This window comes from Rutilus rutilus, assembly GCF_951802725.1.
Source record: "Rutilus rutilus genome assembly, chromosome: 21".
Classification (NCBI taxonomy): domain Eukaryota; kingdom Metazoa; phylum Chordata; class Actinopteri; order Cypriniformes; family Leuciscidae; genus Rutilus; species Rutilus rutilus.
The window spans coordinates 16,882,820-16,908,423 of NC_140226.1; the positions used below are offsets into that span (position 1 = coordinate 16,882,820).

Here is a 25,604-nt window from a genome sequence, read left to right on the forward strand (position 1 = left end):
AACGCTGTTTTTATCCAAGAAACCGATTATTTCTAAAAACTCCGGCCAAAGTGGAGATTTCTGAAAACGCTGGTTATGTGTTGCCGTGTCAACTGGGAGAAACGGGGTTTTAGGTTCTCAAACGTCACATTATGCGCCAGAAAATGCTTACGTCATGTGAGCGCCCTATGTTTAGAGTTTGTTTGGCTACTATTTGATCATGGATGCTGTTAAGGTGGTACTCATTTTTACTTTTGTGCAAACGTTTTTGGCCTGTTTGCATTTGCTTCGCTGTCTGTCCACACAAACGAATCTCGCGCCATGTCTGTTGTTTTGAAAGGAACTGGAAGTCGCTCGTGCTATTCGTTGTTGTCGATTTTGAGGATTCTGATTGGCTTGCATGGCTTTATCCTTCTCCCTACACTGCCGCCCATAGGTTTGGCATAATTATGATGTTGCTCGACGGCGTATTTATGCGGGTTGATGTAAACGACAACTTTTTTGAAAACGATGTTGTGTGCACGATGTTATTTTTGAAAACGGAGGGGGAGAAATATTCGTTTCTCTAAATACCCGGCTATGTGTAAATGTGGCCTAAGGCTGTAACGATTCATCGTTTATCGAAAAAAATCCTCGATTGCAATTTACCCGTGTCGAGTAACAGGCAAAATACCGGAAGTGGCGCATTCCACAGACGAGAATCCACGAACTGCATTATAACACCGTTTTCTAATGCTGCGTTCACACCGAACGCGAATTGAGCGTCTGGAGCGAGTGATTTCCATGTTAAGTCAATGTAAAGACGCGTTAACGCGCGTCTGGAGGTCCTGCGGCGTTTAACGCGGCGCATCAGACGCGAGGTCGCGGGAAAGAGTCGAATCGTCTGGCGCGAGTCATTTTATTTGGTGCTTTTTGTGCATTCACGCGTTTGAAGAATTGCGTCTGACGCCCGAGTTGAAAAATCTGAACTTTGGCGTCTGTTCGCGCCGCGTTAACCAATCAGGAGCCTGCTTGCTGCTGTCACATGGTGAAGTAAAAACAAAGCAAATCTTTTATCACAAAAACTTGATTTCAATATATGAGACATATTCATTTGTATTGAATTCTATTTATTCCTATATACTTTAGTGTATAAGAACATAGTTTGTGTCTGGACAGTGTTGTGTGAGAGAAGAGAGAAAAAAAAAAAAAAATTCACAGGACAGGTTTTGGAGGCTGGCTCCATTTATCATCAAAACAAAAATAAATTACAGATTATTTTACAGTAATAACCTGAACAAAGAAATGGCACAGACCTATAGAATTATTCAGGACATCAAAGAAGGAATTGTTCAGCTATGCTAACTATGATTTCTGAATGAGATGAAGAAAAACTCCAAATATGGGATTGTTTACCATGTTATATTAATAATAGGACTACTAATAATGTATGATTTTATCATTTTACCTTTATCATTAAACCTGCCATTTGAAAAAGTTGGTCAAGGTCTAAACTTAATAAATGTGCATGTTGTGGTGGACAAGCACTTGCCCCACCCACAAGAAGCGAATTTCGCCTCGAACACTCGAACACGTCTATTTCACTTCAAATGCTCGCTTTGGACGCGCAAGTGGATTCAAAATGTTCAAGCGTCCAACTAGACGCGATAGATGCTAATATAAACATAACTTATGTAGCCTACATTCAGAGCCGGCTCTCCCTATAAGCGAACTAAGCGGGTGCTTAGGGCCCCGCCGCCACTAGGGGGCCCCCTAACTACAGATGGTACTCGCCGGTGTTGCTGCGGTTTAAAGCTAGGTATACTCGTCGCGTCCGCACTCCGCACGAGCGCGAAGGTGTGCACGGCAAAAATGACATCATTGCGGTGTGGGCGGTCGTGCGTGTTGGGTGCACAAGACCACATTTCGCTTGGCGGTGTTCATTGCTTTTTTTGTAACAGCGCGCGCAGCTCCACATCCGCATCCGACTTCGAGCCGAATCTGGCCGAGCTCGAACTTCTCACCACACCGGCACCCAGTTTGCACGTCTAAATTAGTTGCTTACATTTAAAAAATGAGCATACAATAGCATAAAAAGTATTTTTAATGAACATAAAGGTCCATGTTTAATAAAAATGTTCACGAAACTTAATGAAATGTTTAGTGAAATTAGAAAATATGTATGAGATCGTTAATTTAGTTATGTTGTATAGGCTACACATTCTCATATACATATATTTTGTTTTATTGTCACGAGTAATAATCTCAGTCAACCAAACGTGTAGAAATTGTTGTCTTCCCTGGAGAGAAAGAAAAAAAAACCCATTATAGTAGAGCTACTACTCTAACGAAATCCAAATTTTAAGCAGTTTTTACTGTAGAATTATTTTTGCATGAATTTTTGAACTTGGCAAATTACACAATGCACAAAGAGCCGGCTATTGCATTTTCTGCACAATTCACGGCGCTGTTTCTCGGCAACCTCAGAGTGTGCGTTAAAGTGGACATTATCCCATTATAGTAGAGCTACTACTCTAACAAAATCCACATTTTAAGCAGTTTTACTGTAAAATTATTTTTGTATGAACTACATGTAACAATGACACTTTTTTTTTTTTTTTACTGTAAAATGTAGTTAAAAAGTGTTACCTAGAGTTTTTATTAGATTTATGTATATATTTTATAACTAAACATTTTAAATACACATTTGGCTAATGATTGTTCGCTGAAGTAGTGTTACTGCAAGGAAGAGCCCCAAAATTATCCTGCTTAGGGCCCCCAGACTTACAGAGCCGGCCCTGCCTACATTACGTTAAAAAAAATTTCCGCGGAGAGCGCCAATGGCCTGGTTACACTAAGTATTGAACATACATAGTACTGTATGAAGTATTGTTCATTCTTAGTATGTTAACTAAGGTAGTTAACTAATGTTAACTAATTAACCATATTGTAAAGTGTTACCTATTTGTATTTTTAAGTCATTTTAAAGGCTGTTGTTCACTTGGATCTATTTTTATTACCCCAATTTATCCGATTACTTGATTAATTGATGGAATAATCAGTAGAATACTCGATTACTAAAATAATCGATAGCTACAGCCCTAGTCCCAACAGTCACTGGTAATGCAGTGCTTGTTTTTCTTTACTATCACAAATCAAAACGTCGACTGAAATCGAACACCTCATTTATATTCAACATAAAAAAAATGGACAAGGAGAAATTGACTGATATTGGATAATTGAAAACATTGGATAGGCTACTATCTGGCAAATCCCTCAGGTTCCACAAGGAAAACCATACAAGGACTTGTCCACAAGCTGGTCTGATTGGTTGCTGCATGACACAGCATTTTTTGTTTTAGTGTGGAAAAACTGCTTTGAGTTAAAATCTTATCACAGCTGTTACAACACTGTAAAATGGACGAGATATCAATAATATTACAGCAGTTAATTCATCTAAATGACGACTACAGTGACTACAAGGAACACTTACAAATTATTACCCAAACCTACAAGTCTGTCAAATTTACTGGACTCAAAACCACAGAAAGCTCAAGAATCCATTATGATGGTGTACTTAGACGGTGTCTGCTAGGATTTATTACTAAATGTTAAATGTGTTAAATGTGGACATGTGTCTGGCCTTTTTTGGTTGTCAAAGCTCATTCTACTGACCCTTTCACAACCCAGAACATGTGCCAAACGAAACAAGGCTCAAATCACTGAGTATGTTACATGAATTATTTTGTTCAATGTTCCATTCATGAGTAAATGACAAAACAATCATGGTGGAATCTGTGTAATGCATTATCATAACAAACACAAAGCAGTTCTGGTCCATAAAAGCATGACATGTGTTAAAAACAACTATTGTTTATGTGCATGTTCCAGTGATGGACGAGAAAAGGGTGCAGAAGTCTTCCTTGTTTGGTCAAATGGCATAAGCAGAGTGTAAGTCTGGGGTAAGCTTAGCCATCTTCTGGCAGGCCTGATGTGTATACAGTGTATATGAATGTAGAAGCTGATTGGAACTTCTGATTGCTTCTCCAGGATAATGAAGCCTGTAAAATCTAGGCTCTAATCTAGGATTCCTCATGCAAATCCAAACTTCAGAGGCTGAGGGAAACTGCATTTTTACATTGTTTGCTGCATGAGAAAATATCTTTATTTCTGAAATGACAATACCTTTATTTTTTAATTAATCTATAATTTAAGAATTAAAATATTTATGAATTTATTTTGAAAAAATGTTTAAAAAATGCATTTATATAAAAATGTGACAACCCTTTGATAAAGCTCAAAGGCGACACTGTTACATCCATCTATTTGGATAATAATCAGGACCTCCCATCCACTGTGACTGAGTTTGTGGTAATGCTAGTGGACAGGTGGTTTATATGTGAGTGGCGTTTGACTAATAGGGCATCGAGAAGACACTAGTAGGTCATGAGTCTTCAGACTTGGAATGGAAAACAGGTAAAGTCTGCCAGATGGGAACTGAAGCTCCGGCAGCTAGAGTTCAAGCTGTCTACACTCTGAGGAGAATGAGTCTAAGCACAGGCAAACAGCTTCACACGACCTGGGGTTACCTCAGTCCATAAACATGCCACCTACAACTTGCTGATGACGACCTTACATTAATTTTCACTATACTTCCCAAAGTTTATTATAAAAAGAGTCCTATTTTCAGTCAGCCATGAATATTACCCTAGAAGCCCCTTGATATGTTCCCTTGAGAGCAGAGCTCACGGGAGTGTAGACAGGTTTTCTGGAGAACATTTCCTGCATCTGACAGTGCTGTTCACGGCAGGCAGGGGTGTATACCGCGCTGTGTTTAGATTTCTGCTCCTGGAGGGACCATAGCAATAAGACAGATGATATAAGTGTCACCGTCTGTTTCAAACAGGATAAATCAAACAGAGATTTCTCCTTATGAGAGACGAGAGGAAACACAGACACAATGACGTGTGCCTACTTTCAGCTGCCTTTCTGAATTGAGTGAAAAATGTTCATATTTTCCAGTACTTCATGTTAAGTATAAATGAACATTCAATTCAAACACTATGGTAAAGCCTTGCTTTTGCTCCGTATTAAGTATGAATAAATATTACTGATTGAGTTTAATTTTAACAAGGCCTGTCAATTTATTGGGTTAGTGCAAAAAAAAGTTATACTGAAATGTATCTGCGGTAAAAATGTAACGTCTATCTTTATTTGTGAGCTTTTATCAGCAAATATGGATACATGCAATAAATTGTGATTCATTTGATTAACTTGTTGGATATAATATAATGAAATTATATATATTTTTTAAATAAGTAGAAAAATGGAAAAGGTACTGGTAATTTTCTGCCAGTTTACAGATTTTTCCTTTAACCCTAAAACACAACACAATACAATGCGTAAATCAAAATATGGGAAAAAGACCTGTGAACAATTAATATGGAAAATTCCTTCATATTATCACGGAACATTGGGCTCTATTTTGATAGATTTTTTTATTCAAACTTTTTAAATGTAAACAGTTTTAAATTAATGCATTAGCATTATCTATGCACAGAAACAAATAAAAAAACGAATTAGTATTATATGTTTAAATAATAAATATAATAAAAATATATAATGAAATTCACTCTAAAGTGGATGCACTGAATATGCAAAAAAAAAAAAAAACTGGCTACTTCCACAACCCTTGAATCTTTTCATGCATTTCTCCCGCTGAATTTATTATCCTTCCACTGAATGTGCTTGTCAGAATGACAGACTGTTGACAGCCCTAAATAAACGGCACATAAAAATGTGAAACAGGCTCTGTTTGCTTACTCACAGTCCAGGTCCCACAAGCTGCTCTCAGCACAAGACCAGCACTCAGAAATAATAACGCGCTGAATGCTGCAATGCGTTTGGATTAATGACAACTGTATTCAAGAAGCACATAGAGACATCCCATAATATGAAAAACTTAAAATCTCTAGATGTCATTGACCATCTCACCTGCATATCTAAGCCATAAATCAAACGTTTCTTGGTGAGTCATGCATAAGAGTTTTTGCAAGTCTGACATCCGATTCAGGCATGAGTTAAATGAGGTAATACTACAGCAATATCTGCTAACCGCAGTCCCTGATGACATCACATTACTGATGCCAAATCAGCACTGGGGTGTTTTTTTTTTTAAATGCACCCAAAAGTACATTCATCAGCTTAATAAATCAGTAAGCAGTCATTGAACAGAAGCCAAATGACTTAAACAATCACCCTGAAACCACCAGAGTAGAAATGTGCAGATTTAAACACTTTCATACAGATGTGTGCTATATGGTTATGCGTTTTCCCTGTGAGTTTTGCTTGATACAAGCAGTTCCTTTGTGGTATTTTTGCATGGATCTGTGTGATTATGGGAGGAGTTACTGATGAACTGAATATAACATTGCACAGATGAGGTTAGTATGCAATTTCATCACACTAGTATCATGTAGCCTACCATAAGACCATTCTGTGTATTTTAACATTTTCATAGTGCAATGAATTGCCCTAAAGGCTTCCTTTGTGCGTGCATTACCCTAGATGGCATTTTTACAAACTGAGGGATGTCAAAATTGTTTTCTAAAGTACTTGACAGCATGAAAAGAGCATATTGAACACAAAACAACGCTTTAAGACTAGCTTCTGTTATTTCAGAGAACTGAATCATTATTTCTCAAAACAATGATCAATCTGTAGAGTTATATCACCCGTTACTGTGTTCATTGAAGAAATTGACAATAAACAATAGAGCAGAAACCATTTGTGAAAAGCTATGTTCATAAAACTAAATGAATCCTCTCACATCTCTACACATCTTACCAATGACCTTACCGGTAAACTCCTAACTGCTACAAATCAAGCTCCAGTAATTAGAGTTAACTCACAATGGGGTATGTGTGTCCTTAATAAACTCTAAGTGGATTCGACAGATAGTTTACTCCATACTGTGAGACCTCATGGGTTATGAGGGGAACCAGAGGAAGGAATGAAGGGGAAAATTTCAGGAAAAACCCATCCATCCATTCACTGGGAAATCTAATGATTTGGGATTCTTGAAGTTGCTATAGTGAATCAGCCACCACCTATTTGTTTAATATGTCAGTCAATTCATATATTATTGCTCATAAGTGTTGCTAGTCATGTCTTGGATACCCAAATGAAAACATAGGGGCTAAAACACTATTTACATTATATAACAAAGTGGCATTTAAAGAAATACAAAGGTCTGTCATGAAACTCAGGCTGATAGCGCAGGCTGATAAATCCTTACCTCAAACTGCTTGCAATCACATTATTCTCTAAAGGGCACAGCTGATTGGTTCCTGCATAGTGTGGTCCTTATTTTTAAAGTTTCCAATTGTCATGCTCTTAACCCTTCAAATTGTTCCTTTATATAAGAAAATACAGCATGCCAATTTTTATGGCAGTAACATAATAATTACTGGTAGCTCAATAGCTTTAAACTCTCTGAGATTTTGATGATTTTTGTAAAAACAGATCATTTGAGTTGGTATTGTACCTGGCTAGTAAAATTCCAAAAAAATCTCCATAAAAGCATCTAATGCACCATATATTCCTAAATATGTATTTTAGATACATATCTCAGTTAACAGATTATCAGGAGGCACAGGCAACCATACATGCAATGAAAGTAGTCAATGATCACGCCGAGAGAGGAGTGGCTCTGATTCAAGAATACAATGGCTATCTCACACACTCTGAAGAACAATTGCAGTTTCTCCTTCATGTGGTGGAAGATCACCGACAGATCTATCCAGACTGCAAAAAGTCAACACTGGCTGCTGAGCATCAGAAATGAGGGATTGTTGAAAACTTTGTGCTTTTTTTGAGATTGTTGTCATTGTTGTCATGTCAGTGTTGCTCTGATTTCAATAAAATGTAGTTCATTTGCAGCAACTTTTAATATTACTTGCATATCACAATAACGCCGCACAGCTTAACATAGGCAATCTTCCACATGATTGAGCTATCTCTAAATATCATTTTTTTTGTCAACATTTTTGCATATTTCTAATTTTGAAGTTAAAAGGAACAGTTTAAGAGGTTAAGACACATAAGCCCCTTTCACACAGAGATTCCGGAAAATACACGGATAAAGTGACCCGGGTTCATTTGATTTTGGTTCATTCACACTGCCAGTGATTTTCCGGAATCAGAGAGCGCGTTCACACACAACCCGTGTATGTCCCGGAAAGACACGTGACATCGATGTGACTTGTAATGTCTCAGCAGCGTCTTCAGTTGCTTATGAGCTGCGATTTCTCTCTCGAGAAACCACACTTGTGCATTTATTTCTCTGATTCGATCATAAAATTGCGCATTTCGTACCGTTTCACAGCTGGCGAACGATCCCGGCTTCAGCGTCATCACTACGACACGGCATTATTACGGCTTTTGTTCACACAGCGCGCGTTCCGGGACTGAACACGGCAATGTTACTAGGTCCCCAACCCGGCATCGATCCCGGCATTAAACCCGGGTCATGTTTGCGTTCACACAGAAGGCGTTCCGGCAATTTGCCGGCAATTTCCCGGGTTCAATGCGCTGTGTGAAAGGGGCTTAACATTTTGCAAAAAAAAATAAAAATAATTGGACTTGATAAGGACCACCCTATTCCTGCAGTATCAGTAGCCAATGAGCTTGCTGCTGAACTTTCAAATACTTGGTCAGCTTTGCTGTCGCAGTTGCAACGCACTTTTAGAAACCCTCCACCTGTATATATCTTCTACGGGTAATTCCTGTATGCTATATCGTACAGCAGCAGCATGTCTTGCTCACAACAACGTGTCGTGTATAGTATGTATTGGCAGTAGCAAGTCCTGTACTTACTCTGCAGCAGATTAGTCATTAGCCATTATCAACATATTAACATTAGCCTGGTTGCCATTACAGATTGGCACAAAACTTTTGCGATATTTTCTAAATGTCGATAAAAAACTATTGGGAAATGACAGCGTTTCCATTAACCAATGTTATGCGACTAAAACGTAATTTTTTCCTCTCACGATAAGTCATTCCAGAAATCATGCCAACGGATGTTGGTGGGTTTACGTATATCATAGCCACCGCACTAGCCATTATTTTTAATCGAAGGAGACATAGGTGTGTTATCCAAGCATTATTGGCAAGTAAAGCCCCTTATATTTGGGAGCGGCCACGTATGAAGTGCTTCTGGGTGTTTCTCCCTCTTCTCTACTTCAAGGTCTTAATAATTTTGTTGCATTTCTTTGTTTAAAATCCAGAATTCCCGTAATTCTTTTGTCTTTTATAAGTTTAATAAAGAACTCTGTCTTGTCTTCTGTCCAAACATACAGTGCCTTCTTTAAAGAATGATTGACTATTACGTACGGCAGGTGACCTTCGAAAAAATGGTTTCCATTGAAGTTTTGCGAAATATAAATTTTTCGAATTGCCTCAAAAACCACCTCATGCGAGCGTAAAAACTTGTTTGTGATATATGGGAGTTTTTGTGAAATTGACGCCTTTCCATTGGGCGTATTTTCAATTTTCAATTTGCGCAATTTGAAGGGTAATGGAAATGCAGATATTTTCATATCCATTACCATGCCAAACACTTCGAGAGTCATGACAGAAACGTACTTAAATAAAATAAAATAAAATAGGTTTGTTACATTTCAAGATGTACAACAATAAATTATTGTTCAAAATGAAGAAAAATCTTGTCAGTCTTCAAATCTTGTCAAATTTTGTGGAATATGTTTGATAATATTGATATTATTGATATTATCATATTGATAATATGATGAAATACATCAGTTGTTAATCTGCTAGGACACCTATGAAATTGAAGGGAACGAGAATGAAATTAAGAAAAGTTTCCAAATGGGGGCGGTAAGATTTTCAATGATTTTTGTCTTTTATTTGTTTAAAATACAGTAAAACATTGATATCGTTAAATATTATTACAATAAAAAAAATAACTGTTTTGTATTTAATACATTTTAAAATGTAATTTATTCCTGTGATGTCGAAGCTGAATTTTCAGCATCATTACTCCAGTCTTCAGTGTCACATGATCCTTCAGAAATCATTCTAATATGCTGATTTGCTGCTCAAGAAACATTTCTTGAGCAACGTATTGGAAAAAAATTCTTTGATGAACAAAGTTCAAAAGAACAGCATTTATTTGAAATAGAAATCTTTTGTAACATTATAAAAGACTTGAATGTCTATTTTGACCAATTTAATAAATTCATTCGGAATAAAAGTATTAATTGATTGCTTTGTTTAAAAAAAAATGTATTAATATACATATGGTGTAATTGTTAATGCATAGAATGGAAAAACTACATAAAACAACAAAAAGAGAGCGATAACCAAATGTTTATTTAAGGTGTTTTCCTGTGATGGACTGAAAGCCAAGTCTTATAATGACCCATGATGGGAAAGTGGGGGAAGTGTTTGGAAGTTCATTAGTATTTTAAACATGTAGGGAGAATGTATATACACAGACATGAGGGCGTTCCATACATAGACAGAGAAAGGTGATCGTGTGTGTAAGAGATAAGGCTACTAATGTCTGCCAGGATGATATTTGCTAGACTGTATTAACTTTGAGCCAAAGCGCTCAGAAGTAAACTGTTTCTGACACTTATTAAAGTGTATATCATGCCTCACTGAACCATAAACTCGTCCGTGTGTGTGTGTGTGTGTATAGAAATATAGGTATGTGCCTCAATATATGAGCTAAACCAACCATTATCAAAACATTCATTGCTGTAGTCAATATAAATGACAGGAAACTACTGTTCTTTGTCATATTTTCACACTAGAAGTTCACGTTTAAAGGGATAGCTCATTCAAAAATCAAATAAAAAATCTGAAATATTATAATTGAAGCTCTCACACTTCAAAAAGGATGTAAAAGCACCATTAAAGTATCATAAAAGTAGTCCATTTGATTTGTACCATATGTTCCAACACTTCTGAAGTCATATGATACCTTTGTGTGAGAAACAGACCAAAATTTAAGTCACTATTGACTGATAATCTTCCCCTTCAGCGAGCTGTTAACTGCTGTGTGCAGTTCACTCAATCGGATCGGATAAGTCTAATTCTTGAATAAATCATTCAGATCAGTTTTGTGAACTGGATCAACGCATTCATTGAAAAAATCTGATTAAAAAGAATTCGTTCGGACGTCCCTACTGTGCTAATCATGAATGAGGATGTCATGTTTTCAATAATAACCAGTTTTGTCACACAAAAAAAAAACGCTACTGGTGATTTTGTGAACTTTTTGAAGCCTAAAATCTTCAGAATATCTTATTTTGTGTTCCGAAAAAAAGAAAAAAAAAGGTACAAAATTTGAATATAGAAATGAGTAAATTATGACATTTTCCCTTTTCGGTCAACTATCCCTTTAAACATGTAATTTCAAGTTTATTTTGCCATATTAGTTAAATACATAATGTAAACAAAAATTAATGCCTAAAAATACAGACACACAACAAATTTCAGTCCCAGAACCTGCAGTGTCCCACTTTCTCAAAGATAACTCTACTTTGTATATCATTTTAGGCTGATATCACAAAACTAGCAAACATTTGATAAAGGAATGCCTTTAATCTGAATATTTAGATGTTTAGAAGAGGATATAAGGCTAATAAAACAGAAATCATAAAAAGATAATTATTTAGTGCCCTGTGTTGAAGCTCATCTTTTACTAAACAAACGAATCACTCAAGTGACCAGACACAGGATTTTCTCACGGCATCCTTTCTATGTAATAATCCATAATCCTGCAACATTGCACAGAAAAAATGTGTTCATGTATATTTATGTGTATGAACCAATTAAACAGTGACTTGTGCAAATATGCAGAGCTAAGTGAATTAAGACTTTGAAGACTGTTTTCTCACAATATAAATGTCATGTCATCGTATGATGTTATGACAAAATTGACAAGCATTACTGTTTCATGTTTCACTGTGCAAGTTTCAAAAACCTCCACCACTAACATGGAGAAATGTCATTTCTGCTCTTCATGCTGTTGATATATTTCTGGTATGAAAGGTAAAAATGAAGCTTTTTGAAATTAAACAAAAATGAAACAGATTTTGCTCTGTTCATCACAGAAAGCATATGATTTCAGAATAGGGTTGTGCCGATAGACGATAGTATCGTGTATCGACGATAGACAGAGATATCGCCGATGGCAGATGCCTTTGCCGATATCAATACGATAATTGGCTCGTTTTTCCATTAATGTATTAAATCATTATTATTATTATGAAGCTAGTATAGTTATTAAATTAATTAGGAACTACAATTATATTTGCCTTGCCTAAATTCATAACGACATCACCACATAACCACACTTGCGCCATATCACGCGCGTATGAGGACTCCTCAAAGAAAATGTTTTTAAAACAGACAAAACAAAAACTACATCCCACAATGAAATTTCATTGCAAGGTGATCCATTCACAAATTGTCAAGAGTGCTTTAACAGACGCATAATTTTTATACAGAGCCTAGATGAAGACGCGGCATCGTTGTTCGTCAGTATTTTGTTTCCATAGCACATTAACAAAATATTTAATGACACGAATAACACTAAAAACAATACAATTACAAAATATTAATTATAATAATAATATCAATAAAATGATATAGGCCGCCTAGGCCTAATAAAAGTCTTTAGTTCACGAAGCATCTGTGAAACTCTGCCATCTGTGAAAATCACAAGCAACTTCAAACTTGTTTAACAAGAAATATTCTTCTAATTTTTTCGCTGTCAATAATGTAAGTCCACAAGAGAAATATTCAGCCAGTAAATTAAGATAGTTGCTGTACCGTTATCCACCGTCGACTCTGAGAGAACGTGCTGTTAATGCAGCGAAAGCTCAGTCCGTTTCTGCTTTCGTTTTCAGGGATTGAGCGCGTTTACATGCACGTTATTAACTCGATTATGCTGAATAAACTGACAATGCATGTGGTCATGTAAACGGATTAACCCGTTTTCCTTTATCAGAGTCAAGTCATAAGTTTAAGTCGGCGTATAACCGATCGACTTTTAGATTTTTGCCTCTGATTTCTCCTGGCATTTAAAACACCTGCGTTATTGAAGTGCGGTGCGCATGTGAAGTGCATCCAGACAGAGAGAGCACTGGTAGGAGGACATATATCGCAGACTCCGACTCTTTCTTGAATCAAGAAATTAAAACGTGTTCACATCTCGTCAAACAGTCAAAATGCTGCAGATCTGTAACGGCATGAGAGGATAATGTGTGTCCGTAAATTTCCCGCTGACATGTTGAAATACTCCGAGTCAGATACAAGAATGATTAGGATCTTTTTTTTTTTTCTCACTATACCAGGAAATAACCTGATTTAGCCTATTAATAAACACTCCACCTTTGCTAGCAAAATAGAAAAAAGATTCTCATTTAAAACGAAGTAATAAAACAAGCAAATTGATGAGTAAATAAGCAAGTTAATAATCAAATAAGTAAGCCCCGCCCCCTCACGATAATATCGTGTATCGCCGATCTCACAGGCTGACGATAGGACGATATGAAAATGGAGCATATCGCGCAACCCTATTTCAGAAGACTTGGAATATGAGTCAAATTTACAACTTTTACGATACATTTATTGTGCTTTTGTGACCTTTTTAAAAGCCAGAAATCTTCAGAATCTCTAAAAAGTTAAGCTTTTAGAGCAGTGGCTCTCATTCCTAGTCAGGATAGAGGAACGTGTGGGATTGTATCATACCAAACTTTTTTCCCTGATATCCTGATTTTAAATAACAGCCATTATTTAGTTTTTCATGGTGATATTTGACCAAATCTCTCTGGCTCTTGCAATCAAACAGCCAACTTTCACTCACTGTTACTTTAAGAAACTCCCTATTGCATGTGAAATGGGCAACATCACTATGCTCCGGTACACACATCGGTGTGTGGGTTTTCTGGTGTGTTAAATACAGTTTTTAACTCCCACATTCTTTCAATAACACTTTTTTTTTTTAACAAAATTTGCATTAAATTGTGACAGGGTCACAGCACAATGTGTGCTGAAACGCACCAAATAAGTGGTTTAAGATCGAACTGAAATGATAATGTGCAACACAGTAATTATGCTGCTTTCTTCGTATTACCTCACTGGGCAAGTGGCCTGTTTCTTATCAGCCAACGGTCATCATTGACATGTAAATGCCTTGTGCTGAAGCATTCGTCTGTGTGAAATGACAGAGTTGCAGATGTTTTATAACATATCAAGTTCACTCATTTATACTGCAAGATTCCTCTGAATACTCCTTTATATGGAGAGATTGAGTCTTTGTGAAGCACCACGAACATGCTGTTCAGTGTGGTCTCGAGTTGACTCTGGATGGACTTCAGAGAGCAGGACCATCAAACTAATTAAGCGAGTATCTGATCACAGAGAGGACAGTGGAGAAGAGAGATAAATTAAAACAAAGAGACAAAACAAAAGAAACAAGATACAAAGATAAGAAAAGTGTGTCAAGCAGAGAATAAAAGCTGGACATACAGAAAGCAAAAGCAATGGAGAGAGAGACCGAAAGAAAGAGCATCAGTCATCTGGTGCAGACAGGTTTGAATTTGATTGACAACTATTACAGCAGATTCCTTCATATATCTGTCAGAAATGTGAAGAAACATACAAGTATGTCTAGAGTGGCCTTTTGCAACATATACGTCTGTACTTCTTCACAGGCATGATGTGTGTTGTCTTGGTTTGTCCTAAACTACGCAAGAACTGGGCCTCTTTGGACGAAACTGACTGAACATTTTTGCATTTGTTCCGATGTGGTTTCTGAAATGTTTAAAAACAATGTGAAACATAACGTAACGTTGAGCGGCGTTCGAAGCTGTTGTAAATTACTCAACAAACATACACCTGTGACCGCATTACATTAGTATTACTGCGCAACTGCCGTTTGTGATTCTTTGTTGCTGCATGTGTTGCTTGGCAACCTCTTTGGAACTACATAACATTGCTTGGCGGAGGAATATGTGTTATAACCTTTTACAGTCTATGGTTATAACGTTATCATTTTTGTTGCTGATGTTTATTTTATGAATAAAATAAATATTAAAATTAATATTTTTATGGAGTAACTGTTTTATAAAGGCAATAAGCCCCTTGAAGCCTTGTTTTACACTGAATTTAGAACCGTTAAGGGTTAGGCACGACGTTGTTAGGCACGACACGGAGCGTGATTTAACTAACCCATTAGTTAAATCACGGCTTCGCGGGGCTTACTGCTTTATCTGCTTGCTTGAAACAAGCCTTCAAAGTCACGTTAGTGTAATAATTATGTTAAATTGCACAAAAGCTGCATAATAAAAAAAAAAAAAAAAAAGCTTAATCTTTGGGTTTTCTGCCCCATATTTGTCAGGCTAACTCTGCTTGCTCGAACCCTCCACCGAGGCCTAGACTAAATCTTTGTGTTGTGTTTTCCTTGCGTCGTCTTGAAGCAGAACGAAAGTCTAATTTGCTCGAGATGGTTGTGGTCTGCTGGAGACAGCACTAAATGAATGGCTCATTAACTCCTGCATAAGCACTCAGCGAGCTTGTGATGGTGGAAAATGAATTTATGCAGTCTTCTGCCAGACATAACATCAAACTCATTGCAAACTGGGGAAAATCATAAGGGGGGAAAGGGAGGGAGGAAGGAAGCTGGAGAGAGAAAGTGAGGGAAAGAGATTAAGTGGAAAGACTGACCTAAGAGTCTTGCCTCAAATAAAGTGACATTCATAAAACACGCTGAAATGTAAGTCACAGATGCCCTGGTCATGGTATCCAGCATCAACAGCAAAAACTGACCCCTCATTCTTCTTTTGGACAGATGAATCGGCCTGCGGTTCCCTCCGAGCCCACTCTGAGAGGTGCGTGGGGGTCATGAGGGAGTTGATGTAACAGAATGAACTTACAGCACATTAGCTGAGGCAGTGTATGTGTCTGACCACTAAAGCAAGTTTATAGCTTAGTTAGCAGCGCTCTGGAGCTGAGCGATGCATTTCATACATTGAATCTGAGGTTCATTACCTGGCAAATAATATTTAGTCACACTTTATTTATTTTGGAATTACATATAATCAGTTTTAAAAATTTTGCTGAAATAGTGCCTCATTGTCAATAGAAGAAAAAAAAGGAGGAAAAAATGGTTAATAACCCATTTTTAAGATGTTAGCCAAATGTAAAGCAAATAATGATCAAAGATGGTTCACAGATAGCCAGAATTATATAATTACAATAAATTATCCGGTTTTTAACAATCACATGTATTTATTTAGCGTTGAACTGTGTGAAGAGAACGGTTGAAGAAATAATGTTGTCTACTAGTTTTATTCTGCTGTACAAAGAATAACCTGGTAAGAGTAATAACACGGCAATGTCTTAATCCTCATATTTTTAGCACTTCTTTCATCACGACTTTGAAAGACGATTTACTTCATCAAGAATAAAACAGCCAATGCAATTTTAAACTCGCAAATCTTATTTACAAATATGTATATTAATCAAATTCAATCTTCCAGTAGTTTAACTTCCCAACTATGGTCACATGCAAGTTATCGTACAATTTATATTCAAGAAAACAAATTCACAATCAGTTTTGACTATATGCAAATCCTGATGTTTTGCATCCCGATTATTGAAAATAAATGGCTCAATGAATTGCGAAATCTTTTGTGAATTAATTTGAATTTAATTTAGGTTGTTTAAAAAAATGGTGTTTTACATTCTGTCAGCGCTTGTGCAGATGAGAAACAGCAACTGACTTTTAAAAAATAAATCAGAAGTTGAAATAGGAATACTTGAATAGGGCCACTGATGACCTCAAGAAATGCAATGGAGTAACAAACTATACAACAGAGGGTAAATGAAATGGGCAGCAATGATGTTGAATTGGTGAAGACTCCCACTGTGCCAACATTATCGGTGTTGATTTGGAGACATCATGTCTAAACACTTCAATCACTCCATGTTTGTTCATCTCAGTGAGTAGGAGGAGAGGAGAAGAGTTGGCGAATAATGGCACAGCATTCATTAAGGTGAAGATTAAGACTGTAGTACGACGCTAAAATCACAGAGAGAGAGAGAGCAGACTTGCCCAGATTGATTAACTGGAAAGTCATATTTTGTTTTAATGACCTTAATAAACCTTTCACTAATGATGTGGCAGGGAGATAGTCCAGAGGAAATACCTATACGTGAACCACATTCAGTATGAACAAATCAAAAATGAACTGTTTCTGGATATCTCAGCCAATATAACAGATCTTACGTTCTAGAACTTCATTGAAATAATGATTTCCTTTGATCTCATTTACCATGTTTTCATTAGCACGTGAAAAAAAAAAAGACTTACTCAAGCCTGTTTGGGTTCTGAGTGTATCTGATTCAAGTCAAAACAAAACGGGATGCTCCATAATCAGTAAGACTCTAAGGCCCGGTTTCACAGACAGGGCTTAGACTAAGCCAGGATTAGACCATAGATCAATTAGGACATTTAAGTAATTTTTATAAACATGCTTAGAAAAAAACATTACCGATGTGCATCTTAAAACTAAAAAGGCACTGATATATTTTTAAGATCAGTCAGTGCAAGTTTATTTCAGTGGAAACAGCTCAGACTTACATTTTAGTCTAGGACTAGTCTTAAGCCCTGTCTGTGAAACCAGGGGTAAAATTAGACATTTATTGTGTTAATTAATTCCAAAATTAATCTATAATTCTCCACTGTCGAAGTAAAAATAAAACCCTAAAAACTAAAACCAAATGCATTAAATGTAATGCAAAAAACGGTCTTATTTTATCACTAGAGGTTTTTACCATTAACTTTAAATGAACGTATTCAATGTATTTTTTTTAAATCTGTATGCAAATAACCATATTATAACCATATATTTTTTAGCACAAAAGAAATAGAAGCACGATATTTGTGCCAATGGAAAGCGTGCACTTAAAAGGCCCATCATTTCAGCTGTGAGACAGGGTCAGTTCAAGTCAGTTCCCTGGACACAGAATAACTCTTTTCTTGGATTAAAACATTCTGAATTCTCAAAGTCTTTTTGACAGAATAATCCAGGGCAAAGATTAATCTGTGTCTAGGCAACCAGGACGTTTCATGTTTTGAGTCCTTGAGCCCTGAAAATCACCTAGCAAGAGAATATTCTGATGTTGTTTTGCCTCTATTGAAAATGGAATCCAAACCATCCAGATATCCTATTATAATGGTGTATTAGTGAGCACTCACCATGATTCCTGGGAAATTACAAAGACAGGGCTTTGGAATATTTCCAAATTGAAGGATCTGACTCATCATACTTTATCTCTTTTTTAATATCCCTAAATATAATTTATCGTGCATTAATTGCATTTGCTAAAATCATGGCTTCTTATAAGTTAATAATCAACCATGGAAGACCTAAGGTCACTATACCTCATGAGCTGCATTTTATATGAGCTGCATTTCACCCAATGCAAAGCTGCTAGAAAAAAAAAGCGACAACTAAAAAAAAAGGTTAATTGCTCTCCTGACCACAAAAAGGCTTCAAGGCTTAAATATTGCCATACTAAAAAATGCCACCAATCTCCAATACAATACAAAAAAAACTAAATATAAATAAATAATGACAAATAATTAAAAGTTAATGAACAGATTCAAATATTACTTTGTCTTCCGGCTGCTACATGTGAATCCCAAAAGCGTAATTATGATCACAGAAGGGGGTGAAAGGAAGGAAAGAACAAAAGAAATCATCACGTAAACAGCAAACACATTTAAAAATTAAAAGAATGGGAAACGGACAAACGGAAACGGAGTCTATGCGTTCCGAACAGAATACTACTGTTTAGTGCATACTGTGCTAAAGACAGTTTAAACAGTAGTATGCTATGTCATCATATAAACTCAGTTCAAGTGTCCCCTTTTCCCTTCAGAAAAAAATTGTTATAAGGAAAAGCCTTTTATTATTGACTACCCTGAGCTGTGACATGAAACACAGCAGAAAGAGAATTTTTTTTTTTATATAAATCAATTTTACACTTAAAATCTCTCAAACAAATTTGGGCATGGGTAATCTTCTATAATATAATTAAAACATTTTCTTGCAATAAATAATTTAGTTAATTAGTTAGTTAAAAATCACATTACTTCTGGTTAATTTGTTCCATGCATTGTGAAATACAGTATCCCACACATAGCATGCTCTGTTGTAGAGCTATGCATACTACAGCAAAAATAGCAAGAGTAGTACGGCAATAAGGTATTCCTACACACATCTTCCTGATGATCAGAAGAGACTAGAAGGCATGTGTGGTCCAATCACAGATGATTCCCAGGTGACCTCTGGTTTCAAAACTCTACTTAGCAGCCACAGACTAACCACTGAAAGATGAGAGGACACAGAAAGTGTGTGCGTGTGGAGAGAGACAGTGAGAATAGATACACAGCAAATAAATAAATGATTCCTCGCAGGAGCATTAATTCCAGAGGCAGAGGATCCTCCTCTCTACTTGACTATTAACAACTTTAACATACAATAGAAATATACATACATCTAAAATTTCAATAGTACCAGGAAGAACCAGTTCAACAGGTGTAACATTAATATAGCTATAGCAAAGACTTACAATATCTGTTTGATAAAGGTTTTAACCTGATTAAACAGTAGGACCAACTGTTTTTGTTGAAAAACTACAAGTTTGACAGAGACCATTGATTTGGTGGGGATTTAAAAAAAGAACAAAAAGTCTGAGCAGGATCCAACACAAGCAACAGGATTTCAAGAGTACAAAAAAAACTAGACCGCAAAAAAAACCCTTTAAGTGTTAAAAAAATAGTACAAGAAAATGTAAAGAAAAAGATGTCAATGTAACATTTTCCCCAAAAAAGGAGCAACCTGTGATAAGTGCTCTGGGGTGACATCAATTGAGATAGGTTAGACCTCCACAAAACTCTTCCAGTTCGCAGGAAAGACACCTTGTCAATGTTCATTCCTTTATTCACTAGGCATTTTTCCCCAAGGGTCCCCCGTGGAGGCCATCTTGGCGAAAGGCTTTCATGCTTTCTAGAGTGTTCCTCCACCTCACAACCTCGCACAGAGAGAGAGGCGACTTTCTCTGTCGGGTTGCTTACAAAGCTCGATTCACATCTGGGAGCCCTCAGGGATATAACACTACAGTCTGAAGAGTAAATAATATATTAGAAGCAAAATCTGTCAATTTCCTCTTAATTTCAGTGTTGGCTGGTCCGCCTCTGTCATGCAGGATTCAGCCTAAAAAGACATGAGTTACTTATATAATAAGACATACGTCGAAAGTATATTTTAGCTTGATGCTGAGGGGTTCTATTTAGAGCGAGTGCATTTCGTTGCAGGTTTATCTGAAGGGAAGATGTAAATAATTCCCCAGCTGCAGAATGGCGTCTGAGTTGAGATGTCTGATGTAATTACAGCATATTTATAATTGACAATACACGCCTGGACCTTGTCTCACTTTGCTTTGTTTGCGTTTTTGGAGGCTTCTGAATTTCAACTCATACTTGGGGGTTCTAGTCCTATAAGGCGAGCAGCTTACTAACCAATTTTTCCACCGATTGTCGGTCTTACAATGGATGACTTTTGACAGCCCTGCTGTTCAATATGTTAATGGCCATAGCAACTCTCTTCGTGGGAGAACAATGATCAAGCTGGACTTTTTCTGTGGTGGGCTATTGTGGTATTTTAAGTCTTTTTTTCTGTGGTTTGGATAATGTTGCTCTCAATAATGTTTGCTTATTAAAAAGCAAATGTTGCTTATTAAAATGTTTTACATATGAAGAAATTAACCATACTTTTGAAAAATAAAAGATTATCATATGAGAAGGAGACTACAGTTAATAGCCTAACAATATCTGACACACAGTTGGTTGACAGATGGGGGCTGACATGTAAATATCATGTAAGCCTACTTTTACAGACTAAATGAGTCATGCTTTTGTCTTTGCATGATGCTGCATCATCACCACTAGGCATCAGTATGTGTTCAAGATCACTGCGCCCATTATGGCCAGCGCAAAATTAAAACAACAAATAAATGAGTGTTGTCAAAAGTAATGAGCTTTTCAGCAGTACCGTTGTGTATTTATTTGAGCGCTCTGTGGAGTGTGCCAAAGGATTCTATTTACAATTCTTTTTTTTCTTTTTTTCTTTTAAGTGTTGAGCATTAGCAATGTAGTCATATCTGTTGAACACGTGAACGCAACTGTCAATCATAGTCATTCAAGTTACTCAGAATCCACTTAATACAGCTCAAAACGCCAGACCTTTTCTTTCTTGCGAATACCTCACGCAATTGACACTGTTCTCACGCTCTTACGCCACACGCAGTGAAAAATTGCGAAGCAAAGAGGACACTGACACCGACAGACCAAGTTACTTTTGATATGAAACAAAGTCCCAGCTTTCAAATTCTGTCAATTTTATTACAAAATTCAAACAATACAGTTTTGACGTGAAAGATCGCTGTAGTGCCTCAATTCAAGTGGCACGTGAACCGATCATCTTTACTACTAGTTAATAGTAAATAAACACAAATGAACATCAGAAGGTACGTTGAAGACAGCAGCAATTATCTTTTTGTCAGAACCTCTAGTAAATTACGATATTTTGTTTAGTTGTCTGTTCAGAATCGTGATCTCTGCTTGACATTAAAAAAATCGTCGTGATTCTCAATTAATCCAGAATCGTGCAGCTCTGCAGCATAGACATCTTTACTGATTAAAACGGGAGTTTTTGCAAGGGTGAGCTCCCACTGAACTGAAGTCATTGACAGCTTTGGTGATAATAAAGGGAGCGCTTTACTTAATTATTATTTGCATCAATAATAGACAGTGTGCATGGCACCCCTAACCGCAAAACAAGTGAAAAGCAGTTACTAAAGCAGCTTTTAAAGGAGTGTTCATCTAAGACCAATAACAGACTAAAGGAAGCCCCCCCTATAAACAACAAGCCCACAGGAGGTCAATCATTGTGTCTGCAGAATCAGCTTGATTGACAGCCCTGATTGATTGCTTTTGTGTCAATGTGACCACTTGTGTTAGAAAACCTCAAGAGATTCAAAAACATTACAGATGAATTCTGAAGCCACTTTGCTTTTCACTTTGCTATCCTTCAATGCTGTATTACTGTAACTTTAAATTAAATCATAGCCTTTATTTATTGAGCTAACTAAATTCAGAGTCCACAACCACTTCGTATAGAAGTAAATCAGCTTAGAGACGAAAAGCTACTGTTGCTCCTGGATCACGTCTGGATTACATTTGTCAGAAGAACACTTAATAAGAGGGATTATAAACCAGCAATCCAGAGTGCTAATGGGGATTGTGTCAGAGTTACTGCCTCAGCGCCACCATAAGCGACAGATTAGTACAACCAGGTTCAACCATTCAAAGTGCAAGTCCAAACTCATTAAACAGTGTCTGGAGAAAACTAGACAATGTAAAACTCAACTTCCTTGCAGTGTGAACTCAAAAATATTTGGTGACACAGGTGGAAGATAAATGAAAACCTCCTTTGCGTAATTTCTTCAGATTTGTACACTGCACCACCATTTAATCAAAAAGTCCAACCAAAGTGAATCCAAAGTTCTATTAAGCAATTAAAAACAGAGATGACTATCAAGACTAAATTATATCAATACATCAAAAAAAAAAAAAAAAAAAAAAATCGAGTTGCTTGTCAAATGAGCAGCCTGTTTTAAGCAGTGAACTCCAGCATATTCTGGGGAATCGCTTACATGGGGGAGTTGAAAAGGAAACAGGCTTGTGACTAATGTGCTTGTTTCCATGTGCAATGATCCATTATAATGATAAAGAGAATTAGCAATATTAAATGTTATGTAACAGTAAACAGCACTGCAGGGTAGCATCAAAAGTTCGAAAACAAAGGTGAGTCAGTCCAGATGCTTTGGATATTTAAAGGAGTGGTATAATGCCCCTTTTTACAATATGTAAAATATGTCTCTGTTGACTCCCAAATGTGCTCTACTATACCAACTCTTCCTCACACTGCGTGTTCCCGGGGGCAGGGTTTATGTAAATTTTAGGGTTTATGATGTCACTAACCCGGGAGGAATGTCGTGTAGTCCCTTAAAAAATTATTTCTTTAAAAGCAAATATCTTCCTTTGCTTTGAACATTGTTACTTTGCAGATGTTGTTTATGATCAAACAGCAACATTATACACTAACTAAAATTAGAAAACTTAAATCATAATCAACCACCCCTTTAACAGATGGATCTGACCATTAAAGCACACCAGGTACTATGGTGAGTGATAGACTACAAACCCACCAACATTTTCATATAGCCTTCAGGCTAGATATCAGCACTAGTATTAACAGCCAGAGGCAACATTCAGTATAGATAGATCCGTAATTCTGTCAACCAATGCTCTGGACGAGGTTTTGTAAACATAATTATCCCCGTATTTTTGGAAATGCCTTTAAAGCATGACAGAAATCTAATCACATTCCAAGGAGAGGACATGCAGTCCAGCACATCAGAGTTTGCTTGAGGCACCGCATTCAGTCATTTGACATTGGGGGGGTGTGGGAAGACTTAGACTACAGAAGCCAAGAAGGGCCAAACACACACTGCTACCATGGAATACCAATGAAATGTGTTCACTTTTGATTTATTGCACATCAAAGTGACCCTGGATGGCCTTGTTACACCTTGATTAGCTTAATCCATTAATTTACTTCATTCAGCCAGAAGACTTTCATGAAGGATAATGGCATTCTACTAACATAATCATGAAATCAACACATAAAGTTAATCAGTAATATTTTGATCTTAAAATAATTTTAGCACTGTGGAGTTGACAAGAATTTTGACTCCCCTCTAGACAAATAAACAATCAGGACACCCAACTCTGACCAGGAGTGATGTACTTTCAGAGGTGTATCTTTTAATAACCTTAGCAGGCTGGTGAAGCATACAGCCATTACTAAATTATGGTTGCCTAATGATAACAAGTTAATGAGGCATGACTGACAAGCGGAAAGACAATGTTTGTTTGTTCTTCCTGTGTTACGTCTAACTCGGTTTCAGAAACATTTACAGACCGACAGACAGGTAAGACAGATGGGTAGATGGATAGATATTTGTCACAATATTATATTTATTTTGCATGTGTCAGTCAAATCTAACACAGAGACTCACATGACTGTGAAAGCATATTGCGCAGCATTTGTGTGAGAGAGAAAGTGACAGACAGGGAAGAGCATATGTGGAGGCATGAGACTGAGGAGGGACAGGGAAAGTACAATGAAAGAGAAAGAATGAGGAGAAATAGACTCCGAAAGACAGGTCGGCCTAATTTTTCAAGGATCACTTCACTTCTTAGGAGGTGTTTTAAATCCTTTCATATAAGGGCATTACACACTCCACGGAATCTCTCTTCGCTTCTTCCTTTAATCTGATCCTCTAGCTATAGTTCTCTCACGCAGACATAGACGCACACAATCTGAAACTCTTTTCCCAAAGACAGGAATGGACACTATGTTCTTTGCTGCTGTTTCCACACTGTTAAAGGCCGAACAGCACAGATAAGACCCAATACATTAAACATGAGGCGCTCTTATCACTATTTGACATGAGCATACTGTCTGTCCGAGGACAACTGTGAGTTAAAAGCACTGGCCGAGTCAAAATGCATAAAACATTTTGTGCGCAATGGTTATTGGCCTTTGCATTATTGAATGAAAGGCTTTTCTACAAAACAATGTCAAAAGTAATTGCCTTACATAAATAATGCCAGGCATCTATATTATATTTAGGACAGACCGGGGCTAGTTTGTCACACTGGGGATTTTTCCCTAAATGTCAAAGGGAAAGTTGCTAAATGTGTTTTATATGCAGTCATTTCATACAGTTTATTGATTACACATTATGTAGGGAAAAACAATGGTTTAATGATTGTGTATGTTACCTTTTGAGATCTGAGCTACAAAATTGTAATATATATATATATATATATATATATGTGTGTGTGTGTGTGTATACAGTATATGTGTGTGTGTATACTATATATACACGATAGATACACACACATATTTTTATTATTTTATTATTTATAACACATATTCACACTTTTTATTTTATATATATATATATATATATACACACACAGACTGTGTATGTGTGTGTGTGTGTGTGTGTGTAATGGATGGATGGGTGGATGGATTAATATGGCAGGCTCCTATTGTGACACCTGACCCCAGAGAGTGACAACATGCCCCTACAGTGGTCACAGGTCAGCATATTAAATAAAAACATTTTCTGCAAAAAAAAAAAAAAAAACCTGGAAATGTTCAGTAGCTTGTTTCGTAGGCAAGACTTACAAGACATGTTTATACATACGTAGAATGACTGTATACAACATAAAGACTGCACTGACTTTTTGAATAGACTTACAGAAATAAGGCTACTTTACAAATGCTACACTAAAAAAAGTTATCCAGTAAAACAGTGAAGATCAAAGTCATGAACAAATATTCATAGAACATGAATCAAATGAAGTTCAATATATTTACCTTATGCAAAATGGAGAGTGC

General features: G+C 36.7%; 1 protein-coding gene across 2 annotated transcripts in view; it reads right to left on the reverse strand.

Annotated features, from left to right (window-relative positions):
* The window catches only part of chrm3a (cholinergic receptor, muscarinic 3a), a 102,867-nt gene that overhangs the window by 75,659 nt on the left and 1,604 nt on the right, over window positions 1–25,604 (reverse strand). The gene's annotated exons all lie outside the window — the stretch shown is intronic.